Source organism: Panthera pardus, unplaced genomic scaffold (genome assembly GCF_024362965.1).
Source record: "Panthera pardus isolate Hobbes unplaced genomic scaffold, ASM2436296v1 HiC_scaffold_6, whole genome shotgun sequence".
Classification (NCBI taxonomy): Eukaryota; Metazoa; Chordata; class Mammalia; order Carnivora; family Felidae; genus Panthera; species Panthera pardus.
The window spans coordinates 72,167,967-72,193,127 of NW_026526991.1; positions in this window are offsets into that span (position 1 = coordinate 72,167,967).

The following is a 25,161-nucleotide window of genomic DNA, read 5'->3' on the forward strand; positions in this document are numbered from 1 at the left end:
AGTAGGTACAGGGGTTGGTACAACACTTGAAACACTGTTAGTATGTGTCAAAGTTAAGCAGATACCCACCTAGCAATTCTACTCCTTGATGCATATATATACATACATATATGCCTAACAGAAATGTGTGTTCACATCTACCAAAAGACATATACAAGAATGTTTATGGCAGCTTTATTCACATTAGTTCAAAATTGGAAAAAAAAATCCCAACTGTTTATCAAAGGAGAATAAACTATGGTATGTTCACACAATGGACTACTACATTTCAATGAACAATAACATGCTACACTACATGCAACATGGATGGATCTCACAGACATAATGTTGAGTGAAAGAAGCCAGACATCAAAGAGTAGAATACTCTATGACCTCATTTATATGAAGCTTAAAAACAGGCAAATTAGGGGCACCTGCGTGGCTCAGTCAGTTGAGCGTTTGACTTCAGCTCAGGTCATGATCTCATGGTTTGTGGGTTCGAGCCCCACATTGGGCTCTGTGCTGATGGCTCAGAGCCTGGAGCCTGCTTCAAATTCTGTGTCTCCCTCTCTCTCTGCTCCTCCCCTGCTCACACTCTGTCTCTTTCTCAAAAATGAATAAAGATTAAAACAAAAACAGGCAAATTAATCTATTGTGGTAGAGGTCAGAATGATGGTTACCTTTGGGACGGTATTGATTAGGGGATCATTCTAAAGTGCTGGATGGCACAGAAACAGACACATAGTCCAATGGAATAGAATTGAAACCCCAGAACTAGACCCACAAAAGTATGGCCAACTAATCTTGGACAAAGCAGGAAAGAATATCCAATGGAAAAAAGACAGTCTCTTTAAAAAATGGTGCTGGGAGAACTGGACAGCAACATGCAGAAGAATGAAACTAGAGCACTTTCTTACACCATTCACAAAAATAAACTCAAAATGGATAAAGGACCTGAATGTGAGACAGGAAACCATCAAAACACCAGAGGAGAAAGCAGGAAAAGACCTCTCTGACCTCAGCCGCAGCAATTTCTTACTTGACATATCCCCAAAGGCAAGGGAATTAAAAGCAAAAATGAACTATTGGGACCTCATGAAGATAAAAAGCTTCTGCACTTCAAAGGAAACATTCAACAAAACTAAAAAGCAACCAACAGATGGGAAAAGATATTTGCAAATGACATATTGGACAAAGGGCTAGTATCCAAAATCTATAAAGAGCTCACCAAACTCCATACCTGAAAAACAAATAATCCAATGAAGAAATGGGCAGAAAACATGAATAGACACTTCTCTAAAGAAGACATCCAGATGGCCAACAGGCACATGAAAAGATGCCCAACATCGCTCCTCATCAGGGAAATACAAATCAAAACCACACTCAGATATCACCTCATGCCAGTCAGAGTGGCCAAAATGAACAAATCAGGAGACCATAGATGCTGGAGAGGATGTGGAGAAATAGGAACCCTCTTGCACTGTTGGTGGGAATGCAAACTGGTGCAGCCGCTCTGGAAAAGTGTGGAGGTTCCTCAAAAAGTTAAAAATAGACCTATCCTATGACCCAGCAGTAGCACTGCTAGGAATTTACCCAAGGGATACAGGAGTGCTGATGCATAGGGGCACTTGTACCCCAATGTTTATAGCAGCACTCTTAACAATAGCCAAATTATGGAAAGAGCCTAAATGTCCATCAACTGATGAATGGATAAAGAAATTGTGGTTTATATACACAATGGAGTACTACATGGCAATGAGAAAGAATGAAATATGGCCCTTTGTAGCAATGTGGATGGAACTGGAGAGTGTTATGCTAAGTGAAATAAGTCATACAGAGAAAGACAGATACCATATGTTTTCACTCTTATGTGGATCCTGAGAAACTTAACAAAAACCCACGGGGGAGGGGAAGGAAAAAAAAAGAGGTTAGAGTGGGAGAGAGCCAAAGCATAAGAGACTCTTAAAAACTGAGAACAAACTGAGGGTTGATGGGGGGTGGGAGGGCGGGGAGGGTAGGTGATAGGTATTGAAGAGGGCATCTTTTGGGATGAGCACTGGGTGTTGTATGAAACCAATTTGACAATAAACTTCATATATTAAAAAATAAAAAAAATAAAGTGCTGGAAATTTCTCGGTCTTGATCTGTATAGTGGTTAGATAGGTATATACTATATAAGTGAAAAAGTCACTGAACTATATGCCATTAAAATTTGTGCACTTTACAGTAAGCTATATTTCAATAAAAAATGTTTAAAGAAAGTGTCTGTTGGGTGCTAAGCATCTGGATATTTCTATCCATCAATTTAGGGAATAGCAGATTATTATTAGTTAGATAAGTTTGCAAAATAACTGCGTTTTCAGTATGCAGATCTTTAGCTTTTATATTATAGTCTCTTGCATGTCTCTAATTCGTTCATGCATATTATCTTTCCTACACTGCTAATAAGTTAGAGACTATGTGCAAAATATTTGTATAGCTTAAGCACCTAGTAAACAAGAGGACATACATATATATTCAATAAAGATATCCTGAGAGAGACACTAAGGAGAGGCAAATTGTGGCTTGCCTTGTGGGGATTACGTTGCTCAACAATCACCTTGTGGTATACAGGAGTCTTTACCTCTTTCTGAAAGCACTTGCCTTTTTTTTTTTTGGCATGATTTTTTCCCCTTAAAACTGATTTAATGTGAACGGAGTTTCTATTTATTAGATCCCCAAACATCCCTGCCTGGCCATCATCATACTGTTCATTGAAATGTCACCTGTGAGATTAGAGATAATAGGTAGACTCAGATTTCTTTTAAGGCAGCTTGGAACACTGTATCTTGGAAACCTTTTCAGAAACAAATGAAGATGGAATAAAACCAAAACAAAACAAAACACAACTAGAAAAAGCTGAATTCAGTTCTCAGGTTAAGACTCCATTATCAGTTTGCTCCTATACACTGGGATCTTTGCTTTGTTTCTTCAGACACAGTTATGTCAGACAGACATAACTGTCCCCTAAACAGCATGAGGCTGAGGGTGACTGGGATAGAAGTTGATTGAAGTCCCACTCGCACCCTTAGCAAACCATGTGAACTGAGAGTTTTTAACAGGGAAAAGAAAACGATTATGTGTTCTTGTAGATATGAACAATTCCATCAGGGTAATATGAACCTCTGAGTGTCTATCTCCATGGCCATCTTCAAGTACTACCTACCACGGGAGTATCTGATAGATGCAGGAACTCTCTTCAACCGAGCACACTAACTAGGAAGAAGGGCAGAAACCTTCCCCCAGTTCCTCAGGGATAGAATTTCTTTTCTTGCTGTTACTGTTGTCTTTCTAATTCTCTGATTTGCAGAGGCCTCTGGTGCCTGATGTCACCAGTCCATTAGCATGTTTTGCACATTTTATTGCTAAGCAACAATTAGCAGTGTGAATCCTGCCTTCTGTGATTTCAATTTGGGTTTCACACATGCAATTTTGCTTTCATCTCTGCCACACAGCAACAGTGTTCACTGTTCAGCTAAAGCTGTTTTAGGAGAACCTCAGAAAAAAGATTGAGGAGTGAACAGCAGGTATTTGGCCATCCAGTAGTACAATTTTGAAATGTCATTTATGAAAAAAACCTTCTCTAATTAGATACCCAGTAATTTGAAAGTAATACTAAAGGTCGGAGATAAACTCAAAGCAATTCAATGCAGTTTTATATAAAAACCAAGCGGTGGCCTTAAGGGGGAATTGATAATGGTAGAATAATTATGAAAATCCTGGAAGAGAGCAAACTAAAGGTCCACAGAAAAAAGAAAAAAAATCTTTTGTCAAAAAAATTTCTCATGATAATAATGAAAGGAACTGCTTTCCTTTCAACCTCAATACCTTGCAGGATTCTTTGCACTGAGTTGATGGAATATTATGAAAATTTAATGGGGACAATAGATCTAGAAGAAGAAGTAAGTAAAAGAGTAGAGCAAAGAGCAGGAAAAGACTATTAAATTACATATAAACTAGTTCATCTTTATGCATGAAAGAAGAAAATGACCATGTTTTGCTTTTATTTTTTAAATGTTTATTTATTTTTGAGAGAGGGAGAATAGGAGAGGGGCAGAGAGAGAGGGAGAGAGAAAGAATCCCAAGCAGGATCCACACTGTCAATGCACGGATCCCAATGCAGGGCTCAGACTCACGAACCACGAGATCGTGACCTAAGCCAAAGTCAGAAACTTAACCAACTGAGCCACCCAGGTGCCCTGTGTTTCACTTTTATTACACTGCAGCTTCTTGTGAAATAATTATTTTGGAAAAATAAAATTAACAGTTAAGAATATATAAGTAGAGGTGCGCCTGGGTGGCTCAGTTGGTTAAGCGTCCAACTTCTGCTCAGGTCATGATCTAATGGCTCATGAATTCAAGCCCCACATCAGGCTCTGTGCTGACAGTTCAGAGCCTTGAGCCTGCTTCAGATTCTGTGTCTCCCTCTCTCTCTGCCCTCCCTCATTTGCGCTCTCTTTCTGTCTCTCTCTCAAAAATAAATAAACATTAAAAAAAGAATATGTAAGTAGAAAAACATGCTTATTTTTCTACATATGTTAGAATAATGGTTGAAAAATTCTATTGGGTAACTATGGTCATTGTCTTCCATGGAAGAAGAGAGGAAACTGTAGTTAACTTATTTAAGGAAAAGAGGACCTAGATGTTCTACTCTGTTAATGATGAGAGGTCTAACTTCTAGTCTCTTCTTAGAATCTTGAAGAAAGACTCAGGGTTGGGGATGAACACAGAGAAGCTACATAATTGAAAAAGAAGAGCATATTATGTTTGTGATTTTCTTTTATAGCTCTCTGAAAATAAAAAAAAAATGTCTTAAGTTGAGAAAGTATTTACATGGGTTTAAAATTTTGGAGTTAAGAGGTATTGGTCATGGAGAGCCAAATTCCCTCACAATGTAAGAAACTGTATGGGGCATCTGGGTGGCTAAGTCGGTTAAGCCTCCGACTTTGGCTCAGGTCATGATCTTGCTGTTTGTAGGTTCGAGCCCCACATCAGGCTCTGTGCTGAGAGCTCAGAGCCTCGAGTCTGCTTCAGATTCTGGATCCCCTCCTCTCTCTTCCCCTCCCATGCTCATGCTCTGTCTCCCTATGTCCCTCGATAATAAATAAACATTTAAAAAAAAAACTCTTTGACTGAAAACTCTGACTTTAAAGATGATTAATTCACAAGCATTTGAGTCTATTGTGAACAGCAATCACTTAAATCTTTGAGTTTGGTTTTATTGAACAAAATCTGCCTCTCTTTAACTTCACTTCTATCCAGTTTGACAAACATTTATTGAACTAACTATGTAGTCTCCATGCATTTATCCAGATAAACAAAAGTCTTCTTTTTCTCCAAGAACACACTATCTAAGACAGATATGTACATAAAGTTGTGCATTATGTTTAAGTCACATATGGAGAATGGTACCAGCACTATGATGATACAAGAGAAGCTTCCTTAGCTCATTTTGAAGGAAGAAGCTCAAGAAAGGATTCCCGGAGGTCATGACATTTAAACTGCTTGTTCCTTTATTTTTATTTTTATTTTTATTTTTATTTTTATTTTTTGGAGAGAGAGGGAGAGCACGAGTGGTGGAGAGGGGCAGATGGGGAGAGAGAGAGACACAGAGAGACAGAGACAGAGAATCTTAAGCAGTCTCCGTGATCAGTGTAGAGCCTGATATGGGGCTTGAACTCATGAACCATGAGATCATGACCTGAGCCGAAACAAAGAATAGGATGTTCAAGTGACTGAGCCACCCAGGCACCCATGAACTCCTTGGTTTTTATATAAAACTGCAGATAAGCTATGGATAGATACCTGGAGCTATTAACAAGGATTACTCCTCTGGAGGAGGAGAATTGGAGGGAGAAAAGAGGGATGATCAGGGACTACCATGGTTCATTCTATGTCCTCTTATATTTTTAGAATAGGTTATAGTGAGAATATATTCATGCATAATTAAAAGTACACAAAGAGATTTTAAAAAGAGAGAGAATTTTCTCTCCCTTAGAATGGCCCTCCAAATATTTGAAGATGATATTTTCTGCTTCTGGCTCAACTCTAGCTCTCAGAATTGACTGGCATAATAGAAGTGAAATGCTCTGCAAAGTGTGAATGAATGAATGAACGAATGAATAAGAATGTTTGCTTCAACCCTATTTTGTTTCCTTCTGCCTCACAGAAGGAGTCCATCCTAGTATTCCCCTTTGGGTCATCCTTTTGTTTTTTAGGACCCCTTTTAACATGTGGCACCCAGAAATGAACCTATTTCTTCAGGATATCAATGGAACAGATTTGATCATCAAACAAGTACCCTGATATAATCAGTTGAAGACGGCTAAATGTAAGACTCCTAATGATGCCCCATTGCATTGATTTGGGTAAACTAAAGTTGTGGAAATGGAAGATCCCCTAAATCATTAAGTTCTCTTTCGTGTGACAGTCAGTGGTGAACATAGTGGTTGGCTGTCATCTTCTTGGTTGAAGCTTGTTAGCAGCCATGTGTGGGTTCTAGTTAGAGACATAGGGAAGGATAATAAGGGGAAGGCAGAATCACTGTGGGATCAGAAGTGGCACGCATCACTTTCAGTTAGGTACCATTGGCAAGAAAGTCACATGACTACACCCACTACAAGAGAGGCTGGGAAGTGTAGTCCAGTTAGACAGCCATGTCACTTGCTACAATTAAATTACAATGGAGAAAAGGAAGAATGGATTTTTTCAGATAGCTTACAGTTTCTGCCATACATCTCAAAAATGCATTACCTTCCTTAAAAAAAAAAAACCCTCTTGTTTCATTATTAGCTCACACTGAGTTTATAATAATTAAATTATCACAAAAATGTATATATTTTTGGTCTTGTGTTTCTTTGGTATAGTTTATTCCCTCAAAAGTTATTATGCACTCAATTTTACATAAAAATATTGAATCAATTTATGTCATTTCACATTAGTTTGTGATTCTAATAAAAACATATATTTCTGCACTAAAGTCATTTTTATGTACTGTTCTCACTTATCTCATATACACACCTTCTTCTAATTTTACAGCCCATATAGGTGTCCTTAATGCCATATAATAGTACTCCATTGTCTCTATGGCTGCATGTTTCCAGCTACTAGGTTTTTTTGTTGTTGTTGTTTTGTTTTGTTTTCGTGTTTTCCCAGGTTCTTTCCTCCAATTCAAGCAAATAGCCTGCACTCCCCTGGTTGCCTTAGAGATGTATGTCAAGGTGAGGTAGGATATCCTGAGACCAAAAATGCCAGGGGATGAGAGAGAGTAGGAGAAAGAAGTCTGTGGGTTCCTGAGAAGTGAGGATCCAGTCCTACTTCTTGGCATCAAAGCCAGGGAAGTGGAAAGCAGGGGGGGCTCAGACACAGGGTTCTCAGTCTTCATGAAGATCCTGATGGCGCAAGAGTGCCGTGAAGCAGCAGGGCCCCTGGGTCTCTATAGGCTGTGCAAATGGAAGACTAGGGAAAGGAGAAGCAGCCCTATTCCCCTTGCCTTGCCCTTGTAAAAACTTCCCAAACCTTCCTGGGGTGGTGAAGAATCTTCAAGAATGAATGTGATTAAAATTTCTGCCTTCTTGGCAGATTTAGATCTCTAAATCATAAGCCAAACAGAGTAATAGAAAATAAATAGATATTACCTGCACATCTATGTTTGCTGACTGGCGTTTATATTTGCTGCATAAGTGCAGTTTGCTTAATTATTCTTTGGCTGTGTATAGGCTTTTGTTCATAAGCCATCGACAAAATGGAGCCCCCATTCTAAATTTATATTATTAAGTTTCAGAACTTAAATTCAGACTTTAGATTAAATCCTGCGGTTTAATCTTCCATCTGTTGGAACAATTTTAAAGATTGGTTTTGTCATCTGAAATATTATCTGCCTCTCCCTGTTTAGTGCTATCTTCAGAAATGATCAACATGTTTTCTGTTTTCATTGAGATGGTTACTACAAATGTTGAACAGGCTAGAACCAGGGACAGAGCTTATGTGGCACCCTGCCATGATTCTTTCTCTAGTTTTAACCTTTATTAATTATTCCATTCTGGGCTTTATTACTTATTCACTTTTGATTCTACATATCCGTACTCTTATCCAGACTATAGTTCTTTTTCTTGATTTTAGATATTGTGAATGATATTGTTTATTGCTTAGGTGATAAACATCTTCTTATCCATCATCTGTTAATATGGAGCAAAACATGAATGTTTGTGGTAGTAGGAGAGGTAATGTGAATTAAATAATGTAGCAACACAATGACACTGTCCTGAGGGGAAGAGTTCTTATTCTTACAAAGTTTAAAAAATTCTTGGAATCAGCCATATCCCTGATTTACTTCATGGCACTGTCCAATGAAATATTGCTTTCTAAGAGACAGTTAGAAAACAGCTGAGAGATGGTTTCTCTGGGAGGGGTGGTGGTAGGATTATGGATGACTTACTTTCTAGAGCGTATATTTCTGAAATTCTTGAATTACACTTATCTATTCATCCATTCACTTATTCATTCACAAATATAGTGAAAGATTATATTGCTAGGCACTAGAGATACAGTGGTGAGCAAAGTCAGATATAGCCCACTCCCTCATGGAACTTATACCAGATCATATACACTAGTAGTTAAGCATAAGAGTTTTTTTTTTTTTTCATAACCCTGGCTTAATTTGTATTTTTATTTGTTTTTAATATGAAATTTATTGTCAAATTGGTGTCCATACAACACCCAGTGCTCATCCCAACAGGTGCCCTCCTCAATACCCATCACCTACCAACCTCTCCCTCCCACCCCCCATAAACCTTCAGTTTGTTCTCGGTTTTTAGGAGTCTCTTATGTTTTGGCTCCCTCCCTCTCTAACCCTCTGTAACATTTTTTTTCCCTTCCCCTCCCCCATGGACTTCTGTTAAGTTTCTCAGGATCCACATAGGAGTGAAAACATATGGAATCTGTCCTTCTCTGTATGACTTATTTTACTTAGCATAAGAGTTCTGGAATCAGAATGCTTGGATTCAAATTCTGGTCTGCCACTTATTGGCTGAGTAATCTTGGTCAAGTTCCTTGACCACTTTATGCCTCAGTTTCTTCATTTATAAAATGGGATAGTCATTGTTCTTCCAAACCTTTATGCTTAACTGAATTGTGGTAAGGATTAAATGGGAAAAAATTAAGTGGAAAGCAATTAACATAGTATGTGGAACACAGTAATTTATTGTGTATTAATCAGTGGGGGAGACCAACATTACTTCTATGTTCATACAACGAATGTAAAATGGTAATTGTGATAGGTACTCCATGCAGAGGTATGTGGTACCAGTAGAAGGTACCTTTCAGGGTGCCTGGGTGGCTCAGTCAGTTGAGTGTCCTGCTTCGGCTCAGGTCATGATCTCACAGCTCATGTGTTCTGGCCCTGCATCAGGCTCTGTGCTGACAGCTTGGAGCCTGGAGCCTGCTTCAGATTCTGTGTCTCCTTCTCTCTCTGCCCCTAACCCACTCGCATTCTGTCTCTGTCTCTCTCAAAAATAAGTAAACATTAAAAAAAATTAAAAAAAAAAAGAAGTTACCTTTCATGGGGAAAAGGCAAGGGATCTTATCTGATCAAGGAGGTATTCCTGAAGAAGTGACGAGTTAGCTGAGAAAAAGTGTTAAGAAAAAGGATACTGAGATTCCTTCTAAAAAATAGGTAGAGGGAAAGCCTGGAAATAGATTGTTTGGCTGATTGCCTCTTTGCTAGTATCTGCTGGTTGTCTGACGTTTTAGGCATTGGGGTCTTTGGTGGATGCTATGAGTTGTGGAGAAGGAGAACACAGTGTAAAGAGAAAGAGAAGAAATAAGATGAGAGGACTAGGGCCCCAGTCTGTTGGTTACAGTAGGGTGGATTCATTTCCATCTGAAAAGGTTGGATACCCATCATGAGGTGATGTAGAGGCTGTAGCTTGATGTTCTCAAGGGCCCTCAGTGTGCTTATTATAGCATTGGGATATTAGATAAAGTCACAGGAGCTGCAAATTATTTCTAAGCCGTAAATGTGTTTGGGAAGAAACTGCTCATGTCACTCTTGTCAAAGCGTACTCCAAGATCACTAATTTATTGGATTTAACAGGATTTTTAAAAAAGTTTTTATAAAACATGGTGAAATTTAAGCAAGTTTCTTTACTGTAGGCATTTTAAACACTTTTTAAATATGTGAATAGACACTATGAATCTTCCAAAGGGAGGCTTTTAGATTTTAAGTCATCAAGTCTCCTTGCCATAGAAAGTCATGGATATCTTTCAGGGCTAGTTACAAGAAACACACATGAGGAAAAACCCTAAAATGTCAGGGCTGGCTCTCCGTGGCCTGTGGTTAAGTAGAGCTTTGGAAGGTGTGTGTTGGGGCAGACTAGAACACCGGTGAGGCCGGAAAAGGCCGGTAGAGGGAGACTGTAGAATGCTGTGAAGACACAGGAGGAAGCATGGGGTGGGGGGGAAAAGCTCCAAAACAAAAACAAAAACTGAGTTTATGCCTTCACTCCCAGATGCCATCAATTTTAAGTAGACTGTGCCGGGACTCAAAGACCACAGCGCTGGAGTGTGTGGGGGCCTCTCATCTTATCTCTACTAGGTGTGGATGTTAGTCGTGAGCAGGATGATGCTCACATGGAGGAGAATGGTGGGCAGAATAAAGCAAAACCTATTCCTATTCTATCACCTTTTCTGGGTTTGCAAAGCCATCCATCAGGAGTTTCTCTGAGATACTGTGCCCAAGGGTTTAAGGTTCCCATAATTTTGAAAACCAGAGATTTCTGGTCTCTTAATTAATGTTTCTGGTCTCTTATTAATGATACTGATTTCTCAACTGCAATTCCTGACTCTGGAATAGTGGCCTTATTTAATACTGGCTTGAAGCTGCTTTATAATAATAACCTCAAGAGTCTTGGGTTCCTATTTTTGTGTTCCTTTTTTCTTTTCCACTTTTACTTTATGATGAGAAAAGTAATAAATGTGCATTGTTTGAAGGTTTATAAAAATATAACAGAGAGAGAGAAAATACCCATCATCTTACCAATCACAGACAACCATCTGGTATTTTTTCTCTGATTTTATTTTTTCATAAATCAAGATTATTTGTGATTCAATTTTGTATCTTGCTTCCCCCCCACCCCGCTTAATCTTATGCCATGTTTTTTTTCCATGCCATTAAGAACTCTTCATAAACATAATTTTTAGTGGCTGCCTAATAAGCTAAAGATGGAAGTACTGTAATTTACTTAGCTGTTCAATTTCCTGTTAACCATATTTGTTCTTTTCCTAATCTGAGTGTCTTTCTTTTTGATGAACACAAAGGCTGTCAGGACTTGTGCTCTCCTCTTTCTCAGCCATATATTACTATTGTGCAGTTTTTCTCAAGTGGGCTTATTCCTTCTTTTTTCATTGATTTATTGAACATGGTTAACCTTTGTATTGTCTTAGCTTTTTCTCCTAAGCTTCAGCTTATTGTGCTATTTAACTTTCCTGTCCTAATCTTACCGATGCTACTCACTTGCCCTTTTTTCTATCTTTGGTACATGCCCTTTTGAAACATCAATCTATCTGAAGTTTCCCTGTACAAACGCTTTGGATGGTTCTACTCAGTGCTGAGAAACATACTACCTTCTACAGTCCTGCCTAAAACACTTCCAGCCATTTGCCATGTAACATACTTTTTCCTCCATGAAAAAGATGGACCTTTAGGCAAATCATCATGAGGAAAGCTTGAATTTGCAGGGATTGGGTTGTTTTGTTCCCTCAAGACAATGTACATACATCTCAACAAAAGGAGGTATAGTAGTGTGCTTGGTCTGCCGCAACAAAATATCACAGACAGGATGGGTTTAACAGCAGACATTTACTTTTTGCAATTCAGGAGGCTAGAATTCCAAGATCCAGGTGCCAAAAAATTTGATCTCTGGTGAGATCTTCCTGGCTTGCAGAGAGCCATTTTCTCTCTGTGTGTTCACATGGACTTTCCTCTGTGTGTGCCCAGAAAGAGATTGAGCTCTGTCTGGTGTCTTGTCCTCTTTCCTATAGGATAGGGGCCCCTCCCTTATGACCTTCACTTACCCTAATTATCTCCTTAAAGGTTCTATCTTCAAATACAGTCTCATTGAGGGAACTTCAACATATGAATTGGGGAAGGGAGAGCACAATTCAGTCCACAAGAGGTAACACAATATTGTGATGTTCTGCAGTTTTTGTATTTGCTCTGTGTCATGAGAATTTTTGTTTGCTCACTACTTGGAATATATATATTTATCTCTCATTGCCCCCCAAAAAAGGGTGATGTTGTCACTGGATGCTATCACTGCCAATCATCTGAAGAATAAAAGATCCAACCTTAATCATAATCCTGACAAGTCTAGACAGCCTGACCGTGGACAAACCATTTTCTTCACTCAGAGAGTAGGGTTTAGAATTTTAAATGCTTGGGATATATGAAATATTTCAAGAAAAAACATTGCTTGTAGAGGACTAAGAAACCAATGTGTGTTATCTTGAGTATTTAATCAACACATATTTTTGAAGTCCTACTATGTGACAGAGAGGCACTGTTCCAGGCACTCAGGATACAGAGGTGGTTAATGAAATCCCTGGCTTCAGTGGGCCAACCTTCAAGTGAGGAAACAGACAATAAACAGATAAATAAATATATAACATACAGATGAAGAAGTGCTTTAAAAAAATAAAGCAAGGTATGTGGCCAGATAGTTACTGGGTTGCCATACTAGACAAATAAAGTCTTTCCCAAGGAGTTATCATTTGCAGTGGAGTCTGAATGAAGTGAGGGAGTGAGCCATGCAGATCTCTGGGGGAAACGTGTTCTGGGGAGATAAATTTATGATAAAATGTTTCTGATGTTCATCTCTTGGAAGTCTTTGCCATTCATTCACTGCATATAAATAGAATCTATTATAAATATAGAATGTTCCTAGATCTTTGATCAAGAACTTCCTCCAAATAAGATCCTTTTATAAGGACACGTGCTTTGTATTTTCTCTTCTGAGGGCCCTGGCTTATGGTTTGCAAGCACAAGCATCTTCAGGTACTGACAACAATTTAATTATTACTTATTTTTTTTTATACAAAGTGAGCCCTGAAAACAAGTTTGTGATTTTTCCTTACACTCTAAACAAGTGTTTTACCAAGTTTGAATTGTGAAACCCCTGTCTACTGAGGTGCTCTCCCTCACCCCCCGCCAAGGTCCTATGATAAAATGGATTGGACTATATCCTCCCCTTGGTCATCACAGGGCACATCAGTATAGCAAGGGCTCTGAGGAGTCTTTTAGAAAAATGTTTAATGTTGCTTAATGTTTTTCAGACTTTTTGACTAAGAGACCCTAAATATGTGGCCTGTATATTTAGAGTAGATTCTTTATTTATTTATTTTTATTATTTTTTAAATCAAAGTTGGGGTAGAGTGTTAGGCAAATCATCTTGGAAGAAATGAGTATGAACCTGGTCTTGAGATGATGTGAGTCTGTACGATTTTTTGTGGTATACAGGAAGTAGAGGGCAGATGAGAAGAGAGTTCAGATGAAAAATATATGAACGAAGGCCATGTGATGGGGAAATATAAAGACAGCTTATTTATTAATTTATTTCAAATTTTTACCTGAATTCTAGTTAGTTAATATATAGTGTAATATTGTTTTCAGGAGCAGAATTTAGTAATTCTTCACTTACAGATAATACCCAGGGCTCAACAGAACAAGTGTCCTCCTTAATATCCATTACCCATTTAGCCCATTTCCCGCCCATCTCTCCATCAACCTTCAGTTTATTCTCTAACGTAGAGTCTCTTGTGGTTTCTCTCTCTCTCTCTTCCCCCCCCCTCCTTTCCCATATGTTCATCTGTTTTGTTTCTTAAATTCCACATATGAGTGAAATCATATCCTATTTATCTTTTAGAGTAGATTAAAAAAAATTTTTAATGTTTATTTATTTTTTGAGAGAGCGCATGAGAGAGACAGAGCTCAAGCAGGGGAGGGGCAGAGAGAGAAGGAGACACAGAACCTGAAGCAGGCTCCAGCTTCTGAGCTGTCAGCATAGAGCCCGATGCGGGCTCGAACTCATGAACCATGAGATCATGACCTGAGGAGAAGTCAGATGCTTAACTGACTGAGCCACCCAGACACCCCTAGAGTAGATTCTTTAGAGTTTGGAACTTCTGCACCAAAGGGATATAAAACTTAATACTGTTCAAGTGACATACAAATGTAGCATCACTTGTAATGTTTTATTTCTAATTGGCAGCAAACCAGTCATCAGCAGGATTTTCCAAACAGCTCCTCCAAGCTAACACAAACCAAGCAACAGAAACCCAGGTCTTGTTAGAGGGACCCATTCATCTGTGAGGTTGAATACAGTTAAGCCCAGCTTTACCCGGCAGTTTTCCTCACAGCCCCATCCACTATTCTTTTCCCACATAAGACTCTCCATGTGGCTTCTTTGTTAGGCTTGATTTCATGTCTTCCTGGGCCCTAATCCATTTCCTTTTCACCATTTCCTATCACTGGTTGGAGTCTCTTCAGCTCAATCTGTAGTATGATCCCTGCTTACATTCTCCAGGTTCCATTCTTGGGAGATGCTAATACCAATAGTAGGTCTGGGAATGTGGTACCAAAATTGGGCCTGTTTGATGCCTGGGCTTGATTCCCAACCCTGCCACCTACTTCACACAGTGAAGCATTGGGTGACTTCACACCCAGGCAGCAAATCCCTGTGGAAATGGTGCGGCAAATCCCTGTGTGTGTGTGTGTGTGTGTGTGTGTGTGTGTACAAAGAAACTTCAGGATTCTTCAGCTACCATTTGATAGAGTAGGTGTGAGGATTAAATGAATCATTAGTTAGTCCCTCAAATGGTGCTTTTACCATTCCCTCCTCTAACTCAGGTCACAAGATTTTCTATTGTTGAAGTTGAAAATCCTTTTAACTGATGAAAACCCTTTCTTTTTGTAGAATTTCTTTACGATGCATCATTTTCTTTCCATATTCAGTACCGTGGTGTGTTATTTCATGCCTATCCTTTATTGTACCATGAGATCTTGAGTAAATTATTTGATATTATTTATCCCAGAAGTTGTGGTAGGATTTAGTGAAAAAGAGAGCTTTGGGAAAGACTGTAAAGGTGGTTAAGTGTTTGTCTTTTCCTTCCCCTTCCTTCTTTTTATTTTTCTTTCCCTTTTAAATCTCCCGGGTCCTCCCCCAGCCACATAGGCCCTTCATGCAGAGGCCCCCGGCCTCACCTCAGTGGTTGAGATGTCTCAACCAGTCTGAGTCTTTCCTTACCTCATCAGCTTCACTAATCAATGCTCTTTTTCCTCAGCACTCTGCTGATTTCCAGTGCAGTGTAGATAAACTAATGTAGGACGGCTTATCGGTGACTGATGACTGCTCTGCACAGCCTCTCATTTGTACCGAGTAGACATCCATTTAGTTGAGTCCTGGCTTACCTTCACATTTTATCCTGTTTTCTTTAAATTTAGCCTTGCTTTCAAATACCACTTTTTTTTCCTATTATCTTTTTTTTTGTTTGTTTGCTGGTTTGTTTTGATTTTTGCAGGTCTTCAACCTAAATGTTAAGAAATTCAAATTTTAAAGATCATTTATGCTTAAAAAAACTTTTTCAAAATGGATCTTTTTGTATAAGCTAGGTATACATTCATCTGTGAGCCACAAAGATCTGAAAAATAATGGCTCAAACCCCGATGCACATATAAAAGAATCCTAGAAGTGGGTGGTCCAGGACTTGGGGAGTGGTCCTACTTTGTCAGAGACCCAGCCTCTTTCCTGCTTTGCCATGCATTGTTTCCATTCTTAGAAAGGTGTGCTTCCTCCGAGAATCACTATACAACGTGTCCTCTTGTGTCTCTGTCAGAATTTAGTCACAAGGCCACATGGAAGTGAACAAGAGGCTGTTTGAGGCCTCTGCTGCTGGGCCAGTAATAAGCCCATTTAAAACACTGAGGCTCTTTCATCAAGGAGAAGGCGTGGCTGCATAGGGAGGGCAAATGGTTGTCTCTGCCACAATTTTAGTTTCCTAATTATGAAAGCAATATACACAAAGAATAGAAAAGTCAAAAGAGGTTAAGCACACCTAACATTTGGTCTAGAACTCAGTCTCTCTCTTTTTTTCTTTTCTTTTCTTTTTTTTTGAAGTAAGGTCTATACCCAACATGGGGCTCGAACTCAAAACCCTGAGATCAAGAGTTGCATGGTGTACCAACTGAGCCAGCCAGGCGCCCCTCTCTTTTTACCCTGTTTGCAAAGCTTCAATTTTTATGGACTTGTGAGAAAAGTTGGATCATATATATAATTTTATTATTTTTAAAAATATTTATTTATTTTGAGAGAGGGAGGGAGGGAAGACCAGAGAGAGAGGGTGTGAGAGAGGGTGAGAGAGAATCCCAAGTAGGCTCCACACCATCAGTGCGGTGCCTGACTCAGGGGCTCCATCTCACGAACCCTGAGATCATGACCTGAGCAGAAACCAAGAGTTGGATGCTTAATCGACTGAGCCACCCTGGGGCCCCATAATTTTATAAACACTCATAACTGAAGTGGGCTACTACTGTATACAGCTGCTTCCTCACAATTAAACATTTGTTATATTTGCTCTAATATGTATCTTTGTATCTGTCCTTTTTTCTGCCCATTCATCACTCCACCTTATTTTTTGAAACCCTTTTAAGTTGCAAATATTAGTAACTTAAGCATAAACATTTTAACATGCACACCATAAACTGGGGTTCGGTATTTTTAAGTTGCTCTTAGTTATTTGAGGTGAAATTAAATACAGTGAAATGCACAGGCTCTAAATTCAATTAGTTTACATAACAGTTTTAAACTTGCGCTTTCCAGGGAAGAAATTCTTTTTTTTTTTTTAATATGAAATTTATTGTCAAATTGGTTCCCATACAACACCCAGTGCTCATCCCAACAGGTGCCCTCCTCAATACTCATCACCCACCCTCCCCTCCCTTCCACCCCCCCATCAACCCTCAGTTTGTTCTCAGTTTTTAAGAGTCTCTTATGTTTTGGCTTCCTCCCTCTCTAACCTCTTTTTTTTTCCCCTCCCCTCCCCCATGGTCTTCTGTTAAGTTTCTCAGGATCCACATAAGAGTGAAAACATATGGTATCTGTCTTTCTCTGTATGACTTATTTCACTTAGCATAACACTCTCCAGTTCCATCCACGTTGCTACAAAAGGCCACATTTCATTCTTTCTCATTGCCACATAGTATACCATTGTGTATATAAACCACAATTTCTTTATCCATTCATTAGCTGATGAATATTTAGGCTCTTTCCATAATTTGGCTATTGTTGAAAGTGCTGCTATAAACATTGGGGTACAAATGCCCCTATGCATGAGCTCTCCTGTATCCCTTGGGTAAATTCCCAACAGTGCTATTGCTGGGTCATAGGGTAGATCTATTTTTAATTTTTTGAGGAACCTCCACACTGTTTTCCAGAGCGGCTGCACCAGTTTGCATTCCCACCAACAGTGCAAGAGGGTTCCTGTTTCTCCACATCCTCTCCAGCATCTATAATCTCCTGATTTGTTCATTTTGGCCACTCTGACTGGTGTGAGGGGGTATCTGAGTGTGGTTTTGATTTGTATTTCCCTGGTGAGGAGCGATGTTGGGCATCTTCTCATGTGCCTGTTGGCCATCTGGATGTCTTCTTTAGAGAAGTGTCTATTCATGTTTTCTGCCCATTTCTTCACTGGATTATTTGTTTTTTGGGTATGGAGTTTGGTGAGCTCTTTATAGATTTATGTCATTTGCAAATATCTTTTCCAGGGAAAAAATTCTTATTGTGATTAATATGTGAGGTCTTCATGTGTTAATAATGTAGATAAAAATAATTATTTTAATGATTTACATGTACATGTAACCAATTCCTTACTTTGGACAGTTGGTTATCTCCAAGGTTTTACTATTTTAAACAACATTGTGTTAAACACTATATATATATATATATATATATATATATATATATATATAGAGAGAGAGAGAGAGAGAGAGAGAGAGAGAGAGACATAAACACACACAAAGCACTATTTATAATATATATTATATTAATGGATAATATATTATCTATTAATATATTACATTTACATTATTTTAAATATATAAACACTGTATATAAAAATAATATATATTTATTTCCTTAGACTAAATTCCTAAATGTAGAATTTCTGGTTCAGAGGTATATGTAAATGTATAGGGCAGTTGATCTATATTGCCAAATTGCATTCTAGAATTACTGTACTATTTTACTCTCCCACCAGCCGAGTGTGTGATTGACTCACTTTAATTCATTTTATCTAGAGCTTTGAGATTATACAGAGAATTTCATAGAAGAGACAATCTTATTATTTTAACCAGCTCCATGCTAGTGGTTTCTAAAAATTTCCCTTTATTGTATATTTTCATGGCTTTTAGTTGTTTATTTATTTAGCTACACAATTTATATTCTTTCTTCCCTGTCCATATTTTTATGAATACAGACTTAAGCCATTGGCAGATCTGTCTTCACTTACCTTTATCCAAATTGAAAGCCTGACTGGGTATGTAGTTATTTTGTTTAGTCAAATTGTCAATGGATAATTCAAAGATTACCATATTTGCATTTCTTTTTACTAAAGGAAATTTTATCTTTCAGTACCAGTTACTACAACAAGGCTACATGTTCTAAGAACTCTGTATTAATTTTATTTCCAAATATAATAATGACTTCCATAGATTTCCTTTTTTGTTGTTGCTACATAACTGGTAATAAAATCATGACTTTTGCTTTTAATCTTAAAGCATTTGTTCTGGTGGCATTCAAAACCCTAAATTGTTTTCACATTTAAAAAGATGTTTCCTTTCTTTCAAAGCAGCCTGTTTCTGGAATTCATCCTATGCTTTCTTTAGTATAGGCTCACTATTGTGCTCTGACACACCAGTAGGGGTGAAGACCATGTGTTCCAACAGCTCATTTTAGAGATGAGAAAAGTAAAACACAAAGAGGTTAAGGTCTTGTTTACATTTAGTTAGAAACTTTGTGTGAACACTAAACATGTTCAGGAAGTACTCAGAAAGACTAAAATATGCTCATGGTAATCCTTACATTAAAAGCACTAAAATAATGTTCATTTGGTTAATTTTCAACCTTTCAGAGGAAGGTGTATTTTCTAATATGTAATGCATTCCAACATAGGTAAAAAAGTAATCAATAACCAGGTAATTTCTTTTCTTTACAATACAGAAGATAGAGAAAAAGAGACTTTTTTTTTTTTTTTTTTTTTTTTTTTTTAGTAATCATTAAAAAAACAAAAAATTTGCTGAGCTTTTCATTAAGACACCTACGAATGGAACAAAATGGTGAACATACTCATAGCCTCTGCTCTCATGGAACTCATTTACAAGTGGGGAGATAAGTCTTATTTAAATAATCACACTAATGAAAGCATAATTACAAAGTAAGATATATGCTTGGAGACGGAGAGAAACCCAATTTTGGGAGTTTTTGTTTATTTTATGACAGTTTATCACTTATGAGCCAGACCTGGGTGTTGGGTGGGAGCATCCGAAGAAATCTTCCCAAGCAAATGATGAGTGGGCCCAGAGAGTTGCAAGCACTCATATGGCATCACAACTAGTGATAGAATCTGTGGGCCCAAAGCAAAATGAGGATACAGGGCCCTTATGAAAAAGCTAGAAAGAATTTCAACATGTGACAACAGAACATTAGACCAAACTCAGGGCCCTTCCAAGTGTAGGATGCTAGATTGTACCCCATGAAGCTGCCCTGTCGAGCATGTTCTAGCGTGCCAAGCATTGTTTCAGGTGCTATCATGATAACCATGTGAGAAGTTCAAGGAAAATATTCTGACACTTGTTAAAGAGGAGAAGGTGGACTTTATTCTGGGAGATGACTACAATGGGGCTTTGCAATAGAGAGACTGGGCTCAATGCTGAATACGGCAAAGACAAATGCGGATGTGCAATTGAAGGGTAGGGTGGGGGGTAGTGGGTAGAAAACAACTGTGAGGAGACTTCAGGGGTAAGGGGAGATTCTGCCAAACCAGCTTGACAGGATTTTGCTGAAGGTAGGCCAGGGTGATAAGCTATTGAAGGTGGGATGAGGAATTAGGTCAGATATCAAGGGTGGAGGGATTTCACTAAACTGACCCAGAAAGACTCTTGCTAAAAGAGTAGATGGGCCAAGAACAGAGCCCAAGGGTGAGGTTTGGTGAAAAAGGGGAAACTGACTAAAGTTTGGTCAAAGGAGAGTCTCTGTGACATAGGAGTACTGATACCCCACCTAAAAAAAAAAATTGTGGTTCACACCATGGTCCTGATGGTCTCATATTTAAAAAACATATATGCTGGTCATTGGGTATGAATGGGAGAGACTCAAGAAGATAACATTTGCCCAGAAGAGCACTGGCCCCTCTTCGTTCCCACAGGATGAGGAGTGGTTTCTTTGGCGGGCCCCAGAGCTAACACGGGTAGGGCTGTGCTGCCTGCTCTAGTGAGTTTCAGCTCACCAGTGGGTTCCAGAGTTTTGCAGGTTTTGCAGGAGACTCTGGCTCCTTCCTCCCCAGCAGGCTTGAGATCTAAGCACCTAGAAGTTTGTGGAGCTTTGCACCACTGTGCAGCTCTGCCCCCAGCTTCCTGTGCCTCTGGAGGTGTCTCTGTGCCTGGCTGCCGGTCCTCAGTGTTCCACAGCCTTCTATCCTGTGAAAGCCCCATGGAAAAGGGATGGGCCATGTGGTTTTTTTTTTTTGGTCCCATCTTGTTCCCGCCAGTTCAGGCATGGCTGTGAACATTCCAGCAGCAGGTAGTGCCTATGTCTGCCCTGCTCCCAGAGATGAAGGCAGTTGCCCCCTTCTTACCTGCAAAGGGCTTATCCCTGTCCTGTGACCTTCTACAGCCTAACTGAAGGCAAAATTCTTTCTTTACTTCTTGATCCTCATTCTTCATCACCCTAGCCTTACACTTAATGCTGTAGTGATGGATCTTAGTTTGCTGTCTCCTCTTCCTCTCCTTTCATCTCCCTGCCCCAGTCCAGACCTTTATTTCAGTGTTCTGATAGCATCCAGGCCACTTAACCCCAGTAAACCAATACTATTGCTTGTCTATGTTCCTCAATGGCAAAGACTGCTCCTTGAAAAGTGCCTGACCATATACACAGTAGGTGCTTAAGAAATATTTGTTAAATGCGGTGAGTTGCATATTCTTTCATTTTTCATCATTCACTCATTCTTTTATCACTAATCAATTCACTCATTACTCAAGCACTGTAGAACATCTACTGTCCCAGGAACTGGTGAGAAAAATACCCAGAAAAATGGTTCCTATCCCAAAGACAGGTTCCTGCTTTTAAGGGACTAGCTCTCTCTCTCTCTCTCTCTCTCTCTCTCTCTCTCTCTCTGTGTGTGTGTGTGTGTGTGTGTGTGTACTTCTTTTTACTGATAAGGCTAAGCAAAAACTCTAATAGAGGCCTCCCCAGTCCAGGCCTTACTGGCTGCAATTCTGGGGCTGTACTGGATGATAGAGAGTGGGTGGGGGGCCTAAGGGGCAGGTGGGAGGCAGCAACGTGGGGAAGTGTTCAGTGGACTCTTGCGGGGCCAGGGAAAATCATCCTAGTAAGGGAAAGGCCTTTGGGTCACAATAGGTCCCCATCTAAACTGCCCATACTTTGATTCTCTTCCCCCGGGGGGGGGGGAGGGGGGAGGATTTTTAGTTTTTAAACAAATTAATTATAAATTATAACACTTGTAATTACAATTTAAACAAATAAAATAATTAAACAATAAATTAAAGATGCAAAAAGAAACATCGCCTTCCAAAACCTCTGAATGTGAATTTAAAAATCAATTCCCAATTCTGTGTATTGCATTTTTGCTTTCTAGTCATACAGGGGGCATCCCTCTCCCCTCCCCCCCCCCCCCCCATACAGTGTTGAAAATACTCAGGAGACTTGGCAAGAAATAAAGTCATGCCAGACAACTAACAATAGCGTTCCGCCTGCAAGAACTTGTCCTTCAAAAGTACGAAGATCCTGGGCAAGGAAAAGAGGGACAAATGCAAACAAAATCCATGGAGTCGCTGGTTGTTCAGGAGCATTTTAAATACCTGGAACCCGGCCAGGCGGGCCTGTTCTGGGTAAAGGTGAGGCGCGGGGGATGCCAGGTATGCCTGCTGTCAACAAGGAGCCCGAAATGGTTGTAGTCAATCTGGGGAAGTGATGAAGGCTAATTAAAAAGTACTTACGTTGGGGAAGCAGGAAGCAGAACTGCACGGCAGGAGGCGAGCGCGCTGCCGGGCTCAGCGCCAGCGCGGAGGAGGTGGCTGGGCCGCCCCGGGATCCGGGGGCGGCGCGCACCCTCTGCCCCCCAGCTCCCGGGCCGCAATGAGCTTCAGGGGCCTGGGGCTGACGAGCCCCCACCCGCGGAAGCCTGCAGCGCGCTGCATTCTTGTCGATTTCCTCCTCGTTGCAGATTTCGTTAAAATGCAGCGCTCACTGGGTTGATAAACAAAACTCCACGCCTCTTTGCCTAGAGGTTGGGGCAACGGTGCTCCAATGCTCAGGAGAGCTTTCTCCATTAACTCTAAAATGGAACAAAAGGTTTTTGATAAGGTAGGATTAAGAATGATGACGTGCTGGTGGTGGCGGCTATGGGTGCGGGGACTCCAGAAACTCTGACACCTCAGTTCTGAGAGTTTGGTTAGTACACTAACCTCTTTTTCAGAGCCTGAGGGATACAGCCACTAATTTCCGGATGCTGACAGCAGGTTTCCAAACTTTTCCTTAAGTTTTGAGTTAGCAGAAGACTAGTGTGTTTCCAAACTTTTCCTTAGGTTTTGAGTTAGCAGAAGACTAGTGTGATCCTCTTTCCTTGGTCACTTTGGAAAAAACCCTTACCAATGATTGTGAAACAATGAGAGGACTTGACCAAATCTTCCCTACTGAGGCTCAGTTGAACTGATCATATTCTTATTTTTATGAATGCATTAGTGAGGTTGTTTTTTGTTTTTTTTTTTTTAATGTTGGTTTATTTTTGAGAGAGAGAGACAGAGCACGAGCAGGGGAGGGTCAGAGAGAGAGGTAAATACAGAATCCAAAGCAGGCTCCAGGTTCTGAGCTGTTCAGCACAGAGCCTGACGCAGGGCTCTAGCTCCTGAACCTCCAGATCATGACCTGAGCGGAAGTCTGAGGCTTAACTGATTGAGCCACCCAAGCGTCCCTTCATTAGTGATGTTTTAAAGTTAATCCTGTCAATCCAAAAAGTTTTTGAGTACCAAATACATCTCTACTAAAAACTCTGAACTTAACTATAAGCAACTCTTGACTTAACACTGGAAAAGCACTTTGGATATTTATCATCTGCATGCATGAATATAGCACTGTGCTGGGCAAGGAGATTTAAATCTTGATCTGCCCTCAGAAGACTTGTAATACTAAAAATGCTGTAAAGATGATGCAGAGATATTCATTATAATCATTAAATATGCAAATCCAGAAAGTAAAAATATAACTTTAAATTATGTGGTGAATTGTTAATAAGCATATATTCAAATAAGCTACATGAGGGCAGGGTGTTTTTGTCCATTGTGCTCCCGGCTGTATCCCTAGAGAGTCTGGAACAATGCCTGATACACAGGACTTCAATAAACATTTGTTGAATAGTGTATGGAATATGCACTTGTCCCCACGTGGTTACTTAAGATGCAAAACACTTATTTCAATAATGCTGTCATTGCTCAAACTATTTTTTTTGGAAGGAACTTTTCTTTGGGAATTTCCTTTAGAACTAGGGCTGTTCCTTTGCAGCCATACTTCAATTTTTGTATCAAATCAATACCCTCTGAATGAGTGAGTTTACTTATGTTATTTATCAGGCATAGATCCAAATAACTTTCTCAGTTCATTCTCAAAGGGTGAATTTACCATCCTTGAGGTTATTAAAAGAATGCCATGGGCTCTGAAAGCAATTCTCCAAGAGGCATGCCAAAATGTTTGCATTAATAAAAGCTTCATTGGAAAAAGTGTCTAACTTTCTGAGATGAATACCTTGAAGGGAATAGAACTCATCTGATTTATTCTTGTATGTTTGATAAAAAATCAATTCCATTACTCATATTTACATTATACTGCTAGAAAGAGCTTAAGTGCTTTTGATTGAGTAAAGAAAGAGGCATATAAGAATTGTTTGTTCTTTACCACCATTCTTCCAAAGGTTTTAAGCTGGCTGAGAATAGGAGCTATTTTTCCTTATTGATTAAACTTCCATTCTCTATCATTTTATCCACTTTTATTCACTTCCAGAAATTGCAGAAGCTTTCTTTTTTGTATGTTTCACACCTTATTGGTTTTAATCAGAATAATACAGGACTATTTTTAAAAAGCTTGCATAGTATGGAATTACATAGAGTAAAAATCTGTGAAATAGGGAGAGCAGACTCAACCCATAACCACAGTCTAAATTCCACCACAATGAAAACAAAGGGATGCTTCCTCCAAGGATTTCTGTTTTGCAATATGCCTCACTTATGAAAATATGCTTAAAACAAAACATAAAAACTTAACGAATTGTTATAGAACAATGCCATGTAACTATCATCTAAATCAAGAAAATGAGCATTGCCACTAAAGATAACCCATATCCTTTTTTGGGGGGGTGGGTAATCACTTTTTTGCTTTCTCTGTGCTTTTCCATCCAAGTAGGTATAAACACCATGGGTTAGTTTTGCCTCTACTTGAATTTTACAGAATTACACTTGAGGGATGTATGATCTCTTTCAGCCAGAATTATACCCAAGATTTATCCATGTCATTTATCCTTGTTGCTTAGAAATCCATTGTATGAATCTACCACAATTCACCTATTCTACTGCCTATGAACATTTGAGTTGTTTCTTGTTTTTTTTGTTATTATGAGCAGTGCTGCTTTGAACATGCTTGAATATACCTTCTGCTGTACATGCACATGTATTCCTGTTGGTGTATAACTAGGGGTGGAATTGTCAGAGCAGAGGATATGGAATATACACTCCCAACACCACTGGAATTTCTGTTATTCTAGAGCCTTGTCAATAGTGGGTATTTTCAATCTTTAAAATTTTTGTATTCT